This window comes from Mastomys coucha, unplaced genomic scaffold (assembly GCF_008632895.1).
Source record: "Mastomys coucha isolate ucsf_1 unplaced genomic scaffold, UCSF_Mcou_1 pScaffold9, whole genome shotgun sequence".
Taxonomy (NCBI): domain Eukaryota; kingdom Metazoa; phylum Chordata; class Mammalia; order Rodentia; family Muridae; genus Mastomys; species Mastomys coucha.
This window is the reverse complement of record NW_022196915.1, coordinates 25,954,205-25,971,645: the sequence shown is the minus strand read 5'-3', so window position 1 is coordinate 25,971,645 and position 17,441 is coordinate 25,954,205. Positions and strand designations below refer to the sequence as shown.

Below are 17,441 nucleotides of genomic sequence, written 5' to 3'. Positions count from 1 at the left end.
GGTATAGCTGAGTCCTCTGGTAGTATTATGTCCAATTTCCAGAGGAACTGCCAAACTGATTTCCAGAGACAAAAAAATAAAAAGTAAAAAAATTGTAATACAATAATTGCAGGAACATGTACATATTTGAGGCTCTTGTACATTGGTAAATATGTTCAATTATTATATAACTCCTTCATTTCAGTTCTATATTAAATAAAAACCAAACTCAAAAACAAAACAAAAGAAAAAAGACAATATCTTGCTGTAGGGTAAGTGGACTTTAAATGTAATATATCTCTCAAATTAGCTTCAAATATTAAGTCTTCCTACATCTTTCTATTACATGTTGATACAACAGGTGCACATCACTACACCTGCTTCAATCTTCAAAGTCATTTGGGCTACCATTTGGGAAGTAACAAAAGAAATAGAGGAATTTGTAGGAAACTCGTGCTTCTTTAAAAAAAAAAGGTTTACTTATGCTCAGTAGATTTTCTCCCATTATAATTTTAAATGGTATTTAGTACTAATTGGGACCTTAAAGGCTACTGTGATCTCTGGCTCCACAGTATAGTGCAAAATAAATATTAAACTGCTTACATTTGTTTTCTATTTCAGTCAGTTGTAAGTGTTCTACTTTAAGTCATCATAAACTATTGTACAGTTACACAGATATTTACTGGCACATCAACTGTGTTTATCTGTACATGGTCTTCATAAGATAAGAAAACTTTAAAATTCTAAAAAAGAATTGAAGGGGTTTCTGACACTCCACCCAAAACTGAGGAGCTAAATGGTAGTTGATGGCTGTTTAGAGGAGAGTCACTTGTTTTTTGTTTGTTTGTTTGTGGGAGCATGGGTTGGCTGTTAGTGCCTTGTTCAGTTCCCCATTGGCTCCTTATACACCCAGAAAAAGACATTGTATTTTTACACAGATGAGGAGTGTGAAATAAACAGGATAAAAGAGAAAATGGGGCCACGAGCAGGCAGAGCACTACAATAATTGTTATAGATGTAAACAAAGTTGCTTGAAGCTATGCCCATTGAAAACTTACTTACAAGAGAAAATCATCATTAGCAAATGTAAAATTATTTCATTGGATCCATTGATGTCATTGGGAATAATTCAATAATATTAATCTGTTGAGAATCTTTGAGCAAGTACAGATCGATGGTTTTAATACAGCGTTTTGCCAGGACCCATTTCCAGGCATGTGCTGATCTCAACTGCCTATCAAATAAAAGCAGAGAAGCTTGGAGAGAGCCCCACCCAGTAAAGCTGTCCAGTTGGCTGCATTTTTCCTTTTTAAGTAAGAAGCTGATTTTTAATTTTGAGCAAAGTTCCCTCAGATATCTTCCCATTTGCAGTTAATTATGCAGATATATCAAATATGCATTTTCTTTAAAAGCATATTACTGTTTTGTCTTTATCCACCAATGATTCTTAGATAAAAGGTGGTAATAAAATGGTAATATATATTTAGTTATATGAGAGAAAGTAATCGAGAAATTTCTGAGGTGTAAAATTAGGATGCATAATTGCTTCTAAAAACACAGGAAAAGAAAACACAGAATGACAAACCTATACAAATATTGGTAACCTGTGGCTATACTGCTCTGTCATTCTGGCTGGAAGAATAGATTTTCTTTTTGATTCCATTTTTTTTTTCTCATGGACCAGAAGTATTTGTGCTAGGAATTGAAGCAGAGCCTCACTAGCATTGTATCTCTCAGCTGAGCCCTCAGGCCTCCGTCAGTGTTCCTCAGGTCTTTTATGAGATTGGAAGGTTGGGCCTGTCATGAAGCACGTCTTTCTAGCATATTAACAGAGTGTGAAATGAAAAGAAGAATCTGAGAACAAACAGAAATCAGAGTCCATCCTTGATTCTCTTTATTTTGGAGCTGCTTACTCCAAAGCCAATTTTTAGGTGTCACCAGCTATGATTTCATTTAATTTTATAGAACCTTTAAAACGGAATGAAGTGTGCTCATGGTCTGAGGGTACACAGTGGATACCAAAGAAAAGACAGATTCTCATGCACAGAGATTTGGAAGGAGGAGATCTTCCTCCTCTTCGAGAATGCCAAGTTTTGGGGATTGCTATTTTAGGGAGACCACTATGCTCATAAATTTTTCCAGAAGTCTCATGTTAGAGGCTTGGCTTCCAGTATGTGATATTACTGGAATGTAGTAGAAGCTTAAAAAGGTGTGATGACATGAGAAATCTGGTTAAATGAAGGTCCTGACCCTTTCTCTTATGCATTTGCATAAGAAGTAAATGATCTTCCTGAACATATTATTCCACCATGATATACTTTGCCACCAAAGATCCAAAGCAATTAGGCCACTCATTATAGACCAAAACAACTAAAAGCATGAAGCCTAACTAAAGCTTTCCTCATTTTCCTTTGATGTACAATTGAAATTTGCTTAAGTACCAAAGGTGGAACAATGCATAAGCCGTAATATACAAGGACCAGGAACAGCAGTTAATAGACGCGACTGAAGACTCGGGTCCTCCAAGCCCAATTGATTCATTCACGTATTTGAAAACCAACAGTAATGATTCTGTCATTATGATGGTCTCAAGACTTAGTAGAAACACTTAAAAGTTATTCACTCTCCTGTGTCATGCCATGAAATCATGATGCTCCTAGGTTTTGTACTACCAATAAGGTAGGCAAAAGTTAAGCTTATTTGCATTGACTACTCTGAGCAGTAGAGATTCAAAGGATTTAGCTTTGTGAAATATGAGAAGTGGTGGGTATATATGTGACATCTGCCAAAGCTGTGGCACTATTTACAATGAAAGTAATACTTCCCCGAATTTTTGTTGGTTACATGGTCACAGAACTTTCTGTATTATGCATATTGTCCATCACTTGAGAAGAAATATTCAGCTGTATTTTATTGATAAGAAAACTTAATCTTGAAGTGGCTATAATATTATGCAAGTTCAAGATATGTAATGCAAATAGAGGATGCTCAGGTCTTGGAGTGCAGATCCCGGATGTATCATTGTAACCACATGATTTACCACCGTAAAGCTCCCCACCCTCAGTAGGAAATCTGTTAGAGATATCCTTGTGGATATCTAGAAGGAGGCAAGGTGAGGATCCAGTACTGATGGTGTCATAGAAGCCAGAGAGCTAGAACCAGCCAGTGACTTATTGCAATGAATATTTAAAAGTGAAGATGTATGAACAGAGGAGCGTAATATGGGACAAACTGGGACATGACAGCTTCCATGACAAAATGTTTTCTATGCTTTGTTTTGTGTGTGTGTGTGTGTGTGTGTGTGTGTGTGTGTGTGTGTGTGTGTGTTCTGTTTTGGTCAGGGGAGGTTGCAAGGCCAGAAGTCAGACATGCAGGGATAGGGAGATGAGTGAGACTGGGGTGCATGATGTGAAATTCACAAATAATAAAAAGTTCAAAAAGCCATCTTTGCGAGAAAAGTTTTCTGCAGTATATTATGTGCTTTAGAAATGATAAGCTATTGTATTAGATCTGACCTGTTGGAACATTTTTTAATGCAAAGATAATAGCACAAACATTTTATTAATTCATATTATCTTATTATTTTATTAATTATTAATCATTTTACTGACTTTTAAAATTTATTATTTAATTTATTATTTTAATTATTTTGTTAATTATTATTAAACAATTTATTAATTTATATAGCACCAATTTTATTTGTGGACATTTCATTCTTCTGCCTAGCAATTTAATTTTTTTTCTTTTAGTGGTCTAGCCTGTTGATCATATACTGAAAAAAAATTATCAGTAGGGAAAGTTCCAGAAATCTCACCAATAAAACTTACTGATGTCACAGTTCTTGAGGCATAAAATGCCAAAAGACACTTGTAGCAGCGGTGTCACAGGCCTGCTCTGTCTCCCTCTATGTGAACATTATGAAGGATGCTATTCTTTGGCTTATTGATAGGTTTTGCTAACAAATAACAGGGCTGATAGCAGCTAAGAAACTTAAGTCCCCATAGGATGTTATGTCTCTAGCAGAGCATAGGAACCTCATTTGAGGGTCAGAAGGCCCTTTTCTTACTCTGTAACTCTATCTTATGACTAACTTTGAAACATATCTCTGTATTTCAGAGTAGAACGTGACATCCAGAGGGCAGATGTGTGTTTGGTCAGTTGGAATTTTAAGTATACAGTTTGACACAGTATACCTAATCAGTCTTCACATACAGAGAGGCACTTGCATTAGAATCTTCATACTCAAAAGCTTTATTGTGTTCTCCTTAAAGTAGTATAGTACCAACACTAATTGCCTTTGGTAGTTTTCATTTTTTTTTCTAATTTGACATGAGAAACTACTGAAGTATAATCAGTGTAAAAGAATGTGTATGAAGGAGCATGGAAATGACAATTGGTAGAATTTCTCTACCTTGCTTAAATTATATATTTATTTGTATTGCAATTTCCAACACTTTTTTCTGTCTTGCTGGTAAAAATATCTCCCTGGTTGAAATGTAGAAATTTACTCTCATCAGTAACTTCTCTACATCTATAAGGTCAGATTTTAAATTTTTGTTGTTTTGGTTGTTGTTGCTTAAGTAAGATAGTTTTTATTAATAGTAACTGCTAATATTACTTTATTATGTGTGATGTTCTCATTATCTCTAAGATTTGCATTTTACTATACTATTGTAGTTATTTGTTTTAATGCATTTTTTTGTGTTCATTAACAAATTTGGTATTAAAAATCTATTCAATCACTCATTTTTATAGAGTCCATGGTTACAATATATTGTCATTTTTTTCTTTTCAGCTATGAACACAAATATATAAAAAGTTATCTGACTAAACCATATTTGCTTTATTTTAATGGTATGTATTATTGATTCTGGATTAGTTGTGTTTCTATTGTTTGCTTGTTTGATGGAAGCTAGAGAGTTCAGAATGTCCATTGAAACTAGCATACGCTCTGAAGCCACTCATGTCTAGGTGCTATACAGCAATCATCATTACTGAAATGATTAATAAGTTAGAGTACTTTTAGGAATTTAAAGATGGGCAAGAATTTCTGGCTCTGGGTAATGTAAACATCATTTACTGTGTAAACCATATTATTATTCTGGACAGCTCCAGGATCATGGACAGTCTATTCCCTATTCTACATGAACCATATCCAACCACTGTAGGCATTATGGGATTAGGTAACTTGACCCAGGACTCACCCACAGTATGTGCTAAACTCAGATCTCACTGGTGCAGAGATGGATTTTTAGGAAGAATTATAAAACATTTAAATGAGAAGTTCTTTATTTACTGATCTTTCATGGATCATGAATTGTTCTGAGTAGTTTTTGTGTGTTATCTCACTTAATCACCAACAAATCAATATAGAATACTGAGTATCTTGCCTAGCACTAAATATCAAGAAAGATTGTTTTGGAATTGAAGCATTGGCATGGTTTATAAAATCCAGGTTTTTGAATAATAGACAACCATTGTGTAGGGTAGTCTATCTTTGTCAACCTGGATGAAGCATTGTGAAACTAGTGTGACCAAGCAGGAAGAATCCAGGAATGACTAGATGTCACTGTTGGACTAAAGAAAAGAATGTGGTACCAGGAAGTCATGAAGAAGAACCTAGAAAGAACAGGCTGCACAGAAGAAAATTGGTCTCAGATGGGAAGACCCTTGGGACTCCAGAGGGGTCAAATGTCCAGGAAGGAAGGGAGACAAAATAAGAGAAGGTGAGGAATTGAGTCTTCACTCATAAGGAAGCATGAGCTTCTATTTGATACAGGGATGTCCCATATGTATTAAATTTGTCTTTCTCAAGACCATATCCAAATCTTACAATCTCGATTTGAATGATTATAAACTTATAGATGCTTCAAGGTGGGGGCAACAGTGTTGTAATTAACACAGACTCAAATTGTGAGAAATGCAAATATAAAATCCCCACTTGGATTCTCTAGAGAAGACATAATAATTGATTAGTGTGTCACCAGATAAGTCTGCCACCAAATAATGAATGCAAAGCTTTGAAAAGTGTCATGTGTTTTAAAAGGCTTTCCTAGATTTTTTTTCCAAAGTAAAATCTTAGTAAGATAATCATCTTTATTTCACCACCAAATTTGAGAGGTACAGTTTCTGGAACAATCAAAACTTCTGGAAATAGTTCTTGTTTCTACTTTCTTCTAAGTATATATGACATCAAATACACAATTGAGTTTCATTGAACCTTATTTTTTTTAAATCTGTGCAAAAAGATTATAATAATACATCTCATGGTGAGATAATTGGATTAAAAAAGCAATACATGTATGGTGATTAATATTAGTCTGTCACTTCATGATTCTGTGTCATTTGTCAGCATCTTCACTATAACTTGTGTTCCTGTAGATTTATTTATGTATACATGGGGCAGGCAAACTTCCACCTTTGATGAAAATGAGAGTTGTCAGGAACTTAGAACCTTTTATTCACAGTACTATCCTTATCAGTAATATGAATATATAAATCACATTTCCAGTAACAATGCACATATTAGATGCAGAACGAATGGGTCAGATGTGTTCTCAGAAGACTTGTAGATTAGTATGAAGAAGGACAATGGTGAACATTTTTCATGTAGTAAAAATGTCATGATTATATGTAAATATTATATAAGTACCAAGTAGGTACATTCTCTAAATAATGAGCTGAGTGGCTGGTTGATAGTTGACATCAGGAAAGTAATAATTTAGTTGAGTGTCCATGGATATATAAGAGTCCACATAAAAAATTAGAGGCTTCAAATGTTGCAGGCAGAGCCCCCTCTCCCTAATCTAAGCTTGAGTATGCAAAGAACATGATAGATAGTAATGAATGTTAACTGTCTGGGATACAGGAAAGGTTGGAAACTCAACCTCAACTAGGAAGAACATTTGCTTTCCTTCACTTAGAGTCATGTGATATCTATCTATCTATCTATCTATCTATCTATCTATCTATCTATCTATCTATCTATAGATATATAGTGTGAGCTTAAGACAGTCTTACAATGTTAATTGGGAAATTCAAATGAACAAAAGTGGAATGGGACCTTTATGTTATACCTGAAAAATGATGAACATGAAGACTGACCATAGGTACAGATGATAAGTAGTGGAAAACCTGAGAAGATGACAGAGCTTACCAGCAACTGAGTTTTGAAGGGAAACAGGAACCTGTAGAGGGTGCATTACAAATCCATCTCTGACTAAGTAATGATACCTTACTGTGTGTCAGATATGCAAAGTATATATCTAGACTTCATGGTGGGAACATAGGTGCTCATTAATTTTTATGTATTAGCATAATTTCCAAAATTAAAAATGTCATTCAGAGCAATAGCTTTTTTAGAGTCCAATGTTTTTAGAAAAAATAATTTTCATGTAGGAACATATAAATTACATTTTTACTAAATTATTAAGATATGGCATGCAATTGCTTTAACAAATAAAAAAGAATGTTTTTGGGTTATTTGAAATTTATTAATTTCCTTTCCATTATACAAATTCCTACTGAGTATGAAGATACCAGGGGTTATTATGATTAGTGGCTCTATCACATAGCATACATTTTTGGTTTATAATTATTTATAAAAGAAATTCTTCATTTGTCTCCTAAGAAGGGTAGTGTGAACGTGAAGAAAAACCCAGGCAAAATATTCTAAGATAGGACTTTTATTAGATTTTTTCTTCTTTTATTGATTATAATTTTTTATTAGATGTTTTCTTATTTACAATATCTTCTTTCCCAGGTTCCCCTTCAAAAAAAAAAGAAAAAAGAAAATAAGAAAAAGAAAGGAAAATAAACAAACCAAAAACTAAAACAATCCCCTGTTCCCTCCCCCCTTCCCCTGCTCACCCATAGCTTATTGAAAATGATTATCTTCAAAGCTGAGTCTTTGAGAACTTCATTGATATTCTTGAATTATCATAATTGAAGGAACACCAACAGTGTCAACTAACCTGGACCCTTGAAGCTCCAAAAGATTTACCCACCAACCAAACCAGAAAAAAGAGTTGTTCTGAGGCCCCTGGAACTTACATAACAGAGGGCTGCTGCCTTGTCTGGCTTCAGTGGGCAAGGATGCACCAAATCCTGTATAGTCATGATGCCTCAGGCTTGAAGGATACCCAGGGGGTGGGGCAGCCTTTCAGAGGTGAAGGGGAAGGAGAGATAGGAGAACTCTGTGAGGGGGTACCATGAAGGGGGTAACCTTTGGGATATAAATAAATAAAAGAGTACATAAATAAATAAATACTTGAAAGTGGAAAAAATATTTTTTTTTTGTTTTTTTGTTTTAAGCCTACAGCATCTGTTATTCCCAGGCAGTCTCCCATCCAAGTACTAACCAGGCCTGACCCTGCTTAGCTTCCAAGATCAGACAAGATCGGGAGCGTTCAGGGTGGTATGGCTGTAGACTTGTTTTTGTTTTTATTATACCAGGTGCCCCTCAATAATCTTTTGATTCTATTATTCTGCTTCTATCTCCAGGAGGTATATATGACTACCAATTTAAGATTATTGTCTCTCTGTGATAAGACTCATGGCAGTACATTTTCAATGATCATCTCCTGCAATGGAGAGCTTGGGCCTTCATGAAAAAGAGCCTTCATGTTTAAACATTACCATCTAAGCCTTGTAGTAAGGCAATTGCAATCAACTTAAGACTTTAGCAAGAGAAATGGCAGAATGGTAATCTTGTAAAATATGGGAAGCAAGGCTTCTTGGGTCTGAGGAATATAGTAGTTCTATGGATTTTTAACTCCTTGTTTTATACATATTCCTAGATTCTGGAGTTAGAATTAAATCAACTGCCAAAGAGAAATCTGGTGGGTAAAAAGATATTCCAAGCAGGCAATATTTAGAAATTACTTTTTATAAAGAGTATATTTTTTTCATGTACATTCCAGAAATTATTTTTCACTGAAAAATTATGTGATTTGCTCATGGGCCATTCCCACTTTCCCACCTTAGTAGTTAACAGAGGGTTGAGATATTTAGGGTTTATAGCTCTGGTTCAGCAGAGATTTTACCACAGTGACTCTTAATACTCAGCCTTGGTCCATGTGACCTGTGTCAAAGACCCAATATAATTCAGAGATAATGATGAATTCCTGAATATTTTGGAATTTCTCAAGAGCTTTACTACTCTAATTGCTGGATACTTAAGTAACAATTTGTTGATGAGTACAGGTCCTGAAAAAAACAAATTTGTATAAACTTAATAGAGTTGTTTATTGAAATTCTAATTTGTAGATCTGTGTATATGTGTACATTTTCCTTAATCTAGTATTATATTCAGTATTTGAAATGATATTTTCAGATAATTTTCCTGCTCAGCCTGGCCCCCTGACACTGCATCTGTTTCTATTTTTTCCAGAATTCCCAGTTTTTTTGTTTCTGTAGAAACGGAGAAAGTTTGCAATAGGACATTGTTTGCCTATACTCATATAATATCCTCATGGCATTTTATATAGGTCAGTGTGGACTTCTTAATGGATGTCAGTGTTTATTGAACACCTGGTCTATGCATTGCAGTGGGCGACTTTCAAATAAAGCAAATTAGATATGTAATACGGGACCCCATTTTTCAAGGCCAACACATAAAATCGGCTATACAAAGAGATTGTTTATCAGCTACTAATTAGCATCAGAAGGAAATGCCTAGAAAGTTTAAGGGAGAGAATGTTAGATGAGAAGATATTATCACCATCATAGGGAATATGACACCAAGCTCTAACTCTCACATGCCTTAATAAACCTTGTTGTGATTGTAGTCTCTCCTAATTGTGAGAATTTTCATTTTTCTCTGTGTTCATTCAAATAACCAGTGCTACTTCATATTAAGAGAATAAGTTGATATTTAATGACCTCAGCCAAAGCACGAAAAGCATTGTATTTAGGGTTTATGGCTCTGGTTCACCAAAGACTACCACAATGCCTCTTAATGGTCATTATTGGTCCATGTGAACTGTGTTAAAGACCCAATATAATTCAGAGATAATGATGAATTCCTGAATATTTTGGAATTTCTCATGATATAGTGAAGTTTCGATTCTTTTCTTTTCTTTCATTTTCTTTTTTCTGCATTTACTAATGGTTATTATACCATTTTCAGATTTATTATTTACAAGTATTCCCATTATAGATCAACATTATTATTGAGTATGTTTTGCAGAAGGTTATTAAATCAACCATTCTATGTATATGCATTGTCACATGTGAGTATTATTAGCCTCTGTGGTTATTAGCCATTTAAAATTAAATTGAAATATACAAGAAGTATTAAACTACCTTGAGTCATAAATATGTGCTACTCGAGATAAGAAGATTTAATTTATTATTTTTTTTTAATACACAAAACGGAGATAATGAAACCTTTATATATTGCATTACATAGACTGGGTTTTTAAAGATTTACTCTAGCCCTTCTGGATTGAGGATGGCTTCCAGGAAATTTGAAGTGATTTAGGTAGCTACTATCAAAATTTAGGGGAGAGCTATCTTGGATAGTGCTTTCAGAATGATTTTTAAAAAGTTATGCCTAAGCTGGGCACCAAGATTATAATCCTGGGTTCATGTACAGAGAGCAAATGCCAGACAGGGTTCTGGGCCTTCCAGCTCATGTAGCTCTCTGTTCTTTTCTGGATTGTGTCCTTCAATCTGGGCACCATGGAAATAATTCAAAAATGGATGACTCAGACTTATCCCAAATTAAATTCAGTTTCTTATGGGGGGGTGTATAACATCAGACTTTATTAGTAAGCATTACTGTGTCTTCCCAAGTCCTATCAGAGAAAACAGTCCTCCTCATTTCAATTCTTCATTTAGTTAAGAGAGGTTACATTTGTAATTACTGTAATTTGAAGCTTTCTTGAATTGCCCCAGGCTAGATCGAGCATCATTCAATCTGTGCTCTGCTAAGTGAAACAACTGAACATGTTGTGATTTATGAGGATCCAACAAAGATGTTTTGCAAGGAAATTTCTAGCACAATGAAACAATTCAAGGCATGTCTGAAAATTAATCACTTTTAGTCTCATTTAGTCTGAAGAGTTTCTACCACACCATTTAAAACAACTGAACTCAGTAACAAATGTATTTTTTCTTCTTACTTTAAAGTGAATATTGGATACATTATTTTTAACTTAAATGCATTAGTTAACATTTAATGGCTAATTGTATTTTCTTATATTAGAAGTAATAAGAATTGTATGTTACTTAACTTCAAACAATGCATAAAATATAAGAATCACCATAACCACATATGCTAATTTTCACATAAACATATTTGTGACTATAACATTGATTATAAACAGCATTTTATATTACAATTTTTAACCACTGTCCTTTTCTGGTAAAGAAAGTCAACTTAGAATATACTATATGTATAAATAATGGTTATGATTATCCTGTGACCATAAGAATTCTTTTAGGTATTACTTAGTGGAAAAATCCTAAATAAAGAACATACAAATCTTATATCTTTTCTTTCTCGTAAATTTTCAGAAAGGTTACATTTTCATTTTTTTGTTTCTTTTAGCATGGTAAAACTTGCTATTCCCTGCAATTTTCAAAGTTCTAAGTAAAGATTTGAAATACTATTTAATTGAAATAAAATTTAATATTTTCCTTTTGTTGCAATTTCTATTTTTTCATGTTAGTAGGGAAACAAGGACTATTGTTAGGAGTTTATTGCCAGTTTATAATCCATTCTTATAGGTAGCTTATTCCTGGGTTCTTTTTCTTCTAGGTGGTTGTTCTTGAAATAGGTTTGGCTTATGTAGTACACTCAGACATTTCTATGTTTCTTCGAGTTTCAAATCTTACTTTATCATAGATACCAGCATTTATTACTTTTCTGGATCTGGGACTATAATACCTATCAAACTTGATGGATTTATTGTGGGTCAGATTTTGGAAGATTTCAGCCTATGGTGGTAGTCAAGGCAAGGAAGTGTTGATGGCACCCAAAAAGCATGGCAACAGATGCTCTCCTCATATGCACAAAGAGCTCAGAGTAAGGCTTCCCACGTTCCACTTCTAGGGACCTACTTCTGCCAGTTAGGTTCTGATCTCCCAAAGGCCTCATAGACTTCCAGACTAGTGCCACAAGCTGAGCTGATTACAGAAACAGTAGAACATATAGAAAAAAAATCCTGTTGCTATTGTGTTAAAAGGTGAAATTTACATGAATTATTTCTTAACCTCATTTTTAGGTATGTTTGCTTATTTTAATTAGGACATTTCTCTAATCTAAGTAGCGGTCTCTTAGTTCATGTCTTTGTATTTGCCAGGCAGTAAAAATTTGTTCCCACAAGGGAAAGTTGTGAAAATGAGAGTCATTTGTAAATATCAACCAACTTAATGGATGCCCTTTGAGACTATTTAGTGGTATAGTACTGGAGGGAATTTATAAGTCACAGCAGTTAGAAATAACTCAAGGCTATTGTTGTGTACAGGTTCTAGAATTTTAAATAGAACTATGTTTTTAAAGTTAAGCAAGATATAAATGAAGGCTATCATTACTGATAGTTAATATTTATTGGTGTTCTGTTCAAATCATGTGCTTTAATTTTCCCAACCTTTTACAATAAAACAAGTCAGCTGAGAACTATGTGAACATGGGGTGAGGCTTTTTGCATGGAGCAGTATAGCCTTCTATCATATTGAAGGTATTTCTCCTTTGGGAAATATTTTTAAAGTATCCATTTAAAAATTCTTAACTCTTCCTTAAAAATTTAGAAGTAAAGTTTGTAATTTTAAAACTAGACAGTTTTCTTTCTGTGCATTAAAGTATAGTATCAAGAAATTTTTAGACCACCATAGTTCTTATTGCTTAGATATAGGCATACTTTGCTTATTTTTCTTTTGGTGATTTTTACCTCAGAAGCCAATATTATTAATTCCTAATAGTGCCATCAAGTCTCTCCATCAGGGTGAAACTTCAGGATTTCTGAGTGTGTGAGGCATCACAGACTACTTTCTATGGGAAAATTTTAAAAGAATTAAATAAATAGATCAAGCCTCTATCCAAGGTTATGCTCTTCCACATTAAAGATGATGGAACGGGGTATACAAGAGGAGAGTGGGAAAGGAACGTATGGATCTCATTTCAATATCAGACTCTACTCAGTTCAGAGTTAAACAAGCAATATGTGCTTAATTGTCCAGTCCAGTACTTAGCATTAACTTTTATTTATTTTGTTTTGTTTCTGTTGTGTCATCAGAAACATATTTTCCTCAACATCCATTGGAGTAATAATTCTCAGAGGAACAATGTTTAACAATTTAGATAAGCTTGTCTTTCTTTTCTTCTTTGCTTAAATACATATAGGTTATCTATAGTAAGCATCTTGTGAACAAGAAACATAGATAATGTCTTGCTCATAAAACAATGCATCTCCAACCACCCTTGGTATCTGCAATCTGAGGAGAGGATGGAGGGGTGAGAAGGAGGAATAGAGGAAGTTAAGTAGGAGAGATAGACAGAGTGAGAGAAAGACTGAGACTTCTGATCGTGTGTGTATGTGTGTGTGTGTGAGTGTGTGAGTGGGTGTATGTATAGTGTGTATGCGTGTGTGTTGCTTACACTAAAGTAAATTTCTAGGTTCCTAAACTTTGGCTTCAGCAGGTCACTAAGGCATTTGTCTTCTTCATTACTTAGTAATTACACTTTCAAGTTTACTTATGAGAAGGTAAATAACTGCAATGTAGAATGGATATGAAACATGGGAAACACACACACATATGTCCTGGTTAAAATTCTTTAGAATTATCCCTGTAGCAGAGGATGGCCTTGTGGGACAACAATGAGAGGAAAAGCCCTTGGTCTTGTAAAGGCTTGAAACCCTAGTGTAGGGGAATGCCAGGACAGGGATGGGTTAGTGAGCAGGGGAGGGGGATGGGATAGGGGGGTTTCAGGGGGGAAATGAGGAAAGGGGATAAAATTTGAAATGTAAATAAAGAAAATATCTAATTAGAATTATCCCATGTAGCCATTCCATATATTGCAAAATAACATCAGCTCTTGTTGGACAGAACTTCATTGTATGTATATATCAGAAGTTTTGTTTCGGAATAGATAAAGTAAACAAATAAGAAAAGTTTGCTATCTAAGAATTTATATGGCGGTGGTGGTGCACGCCTTTGATCCCAGCACTTGAGAGGCAGAGGCACGCGGATTTCTGAGTTCGAGGCCAGCCTGGTCTACAGAGTGAGTTTCAGGACAGCCAGGGCTATACAGAGAAACCCTGTCTCAAAAAACCAAAAAAAAAGAAAAAAAAAAGAAAAAAAGAATTTATATGGTATTGAGTTATAAATGCCATCACATCTTCTTAGATTCAGCATGTATTGATAGTTACCAGAAAGGCTATTGAGTTAAAATAGAGTGATACTTGGTAGACTTCAGTGGTGTTGTGATGAAAAACTTTAGTTAATTTTCTGAGCAAACATCCTTTTCTCTGAAAAACATATATAGAAACGATAGTGTCTGGCCTGGTTATAAATACAAATATATACATCCTATTATTTAGTAACCTATTATTACTAAATGATGGTTTTAATATTGTTTATCTCACAACTTGTACTTGGGAGATAAGATTTTGTCAGACCAAAATAAAAAATATAATCATTCTGCTTGGACCAGAATATTTCAGTAGAAGGATGGTTCTGCTTTATGGTAACTTTTTCCTATCCCCAAGATATTTTAGATTATGTATTGGGCTTCACTCAAAGATGTAAGCCCAATACTTTGCTGTGATTTCTACCAATCTGGAAATGCAGTCTGCTAGAGGCCATATAGGTCACCAGCTTTAGAGATGTCATTGTGTGTGATTAATAGAACATTTTTAAATGAAAGGAAAAAATTAAGCACAGCTACTTAGCTCTGTAGTTAGATTTTGAAGGAGTATTGATTGATTGATGGGTGGATAGTTGGAGTTCATTGAGAATGTTTTGATTTGTAAATTAATGCCTTCTTATGCTGGGGCTTCCCAGGAATCTTCAAGTGAAGATGGTAACCTTTGCAGCGACTCCACAAAAATGATTAATTAATGTTCACCTCTAATGAGCTAATTAGGACTTTGGGGGCATTTAGTTACTTTTAATAGCTCATTTAATTATCTGAAGGGGGCTTTATACCCTCTCAAGAGTTATTTTAATGAGTTGGCCTTTGAGAATTAAAAAATCACTTAAAAAATAACAGAGTATCTCAGTATTGGCAACCAACTGCTTTGGCAAGACATCCTTCAAAGAAGCAAGCCTTAGATATAATCCCTGGTTGTGGATATCACAGTAAAGAACACTGACATGATTATCATACGCATTGTTCTTCCTCAATCCAGCACAGGTATTCAGAGGTCAGTGAGGATGAAAATGGCTTTTCTCCTCCAGTCTTATCCTTGAGGCTGATTGTTCCCAGTGAAGAAAGACATCTTTGGGAGAGCAGCTAGAGGTGTCTTGTAGAAAAAGAATCAAAAGTCAGGCTTATTCAGTGAGATAGAACAGAGCTGTTTGGCTTCAAAGACCTTTGCTTGTTTCCTTAATAGAAAATATCACAGAAAATTGAAGTGATAATGTTAACAGAACAATGATCAGGTTCAAAGAATGGCTGAGTTGGAAGAATGCTCACCAAACAGGTACAATGGGAACATCATTACTCCTCTTGTCTCCATAGTGTGGCTGCACCCATGGTGCATTTCATCTAACAGATGAGATATGGGTTGCTTGTATGATGTTCTACACTTATGGTGGAGAAATATGTGTATGAATCTGATATTGGCAAGAAGAGTAAAGGGAAGATGAGACACAGCTCCAAAGGATATTTTGCTGCTTAGCCTGATTTCTATCAAACTATAAAAGTCTGCCCAGTGTTGAATGCCATCAATAATCAACATCCCAGATTGGAATTCAAACCGTTTTCTTTTAAAAACAAATGATATTCATTTTGTTATGTACCTAAAGTGAAGCAGCAATTTTGGCTTGATGGAAAACAACTTTTACTCAAATAATTTTAAAATGCCATGGAGTACGTTATAATTGAATCTTTCATCTAATGCAGAAAAGATATAGGAAAGAATATTGAATCAGAGTGCACCCTGTGGGATAACCTGGTGAGTTATATGAATGAGAAACCAGACAACAAAATAAATATGCAAGAAATAAAGGAAGACAAGCTTACAAATATAGGCTCTGTATGAGTTAAGAAGGTTTGAACATACCCTTTGCATTTTGTGGTCAGCACACATTGAGTGAGATATCCTTGGTAGTGTTTTTTTTTGGGGGGGGGTTTCGAGACAGGGTTTGTCTGTGTAGCCCCAGCTGTCCTGGAACTCACTCTGTAGACCAGGCTGGCCTCAAACTCAGAAATCTGCCTGCCTCTGCCTCCCAAGTGCTGGGACTAAAGGTGTGCACCACCACTGCCTGGCTTCCTTGGTAGCTTTTAATTAGGAAAGTAACATGATTAAAAATATATTGTAATTTAAATAAAAGTACAAATAATTCTGGAAATTTGCAAAGCTCTCAATAAACATGAACAAAATTGAATATGCAGATGTTCTAATGTTTTTAAGGAATTTGAAACAGAGTGACTATCAGTATGAAAAACCAGTTGGATTTTTCTATGCATATATACTGTCTATAAAAACACTTACAAATGTCTATCATGAAAAACCTGTCTCACTTTTAAATGAAACTTTTTATCAGTGCTCTTTAATACTGTATTATTTTAGGTAAAATTGTTCCAACTCAGTGCACGCATCTATTAGTGTTAAGTTGTGTTGGATAATGAAGCCCTGTTATTCCCACGGACCTGTGTTAGGTGGACCAGGGATTTTAATTAAATATTTGAATGGGTATCTCAGAACATACTCTCTAGAAAGCATCAGTCAGGGTTAATATTTTAGCTATGCCTCTTTCAACCATTAATTATAATATTCTGTCTTTATTTTTAGTTATTGATAATAATTTCAAGGTAATACAGATAGAAGTTACTTGATTACACAAGTGACTGCACACATCAAATGAAATAGAAAGCAGTTTTACTGTCTATATGTGCTTTATAAGTTGACATTGCTAATATGTTATGGTGTTTAAAAATATATTTATCTTTTGTTTCAAGAAGAATTGAAAAAGACCTGATGCCCTTTGGTTGTAAGTATCAATTACCTAAAATGTATATAACTAATATCACTTCTTTAAATATTCTTGTATAGATTGATTTTGTCGTGGTAGTGGTGATGTGTGTGTGTGTGTGTGTGTGTGTGTGTGTGTGTGTGTGTATTTGTGTGTATGAAATAACATACACACTGACCTTAGAGGATAGCTTACAAGGAGTTGGTACCTATGGCTTCTAAGAATGCAACTTAAGTCATTAAGCCTGGTTGCAAATGCCTTTATCTGCCAAGCTAGCTATCTTTGCCTACTCTCACTTCTTTTTTTTTTTTTTTTTT

The 17,441-nt window shown here is 34.6% G+C and overlaps 1 protein-coding gene and 1 pseudogene across 10 annotated transcripts in view; one reads left to right on the top strand and one right to left on the bottom strand.

Moving 5' to 3' along the window:
• Nrg3 (neuregulin 3) overlaps positions 1 to 17,441 on the top strand; it is a 1,082,533-nt gene that overhangs the window by 132,126 nt on the left and 932,966 nt on the right. The gene's annotated exons all lie outside the window — the stretch shown is intronic.
• Positions 8,291 to 8,409, bottom strand: LOC116085577 (annotated as a pseudogene).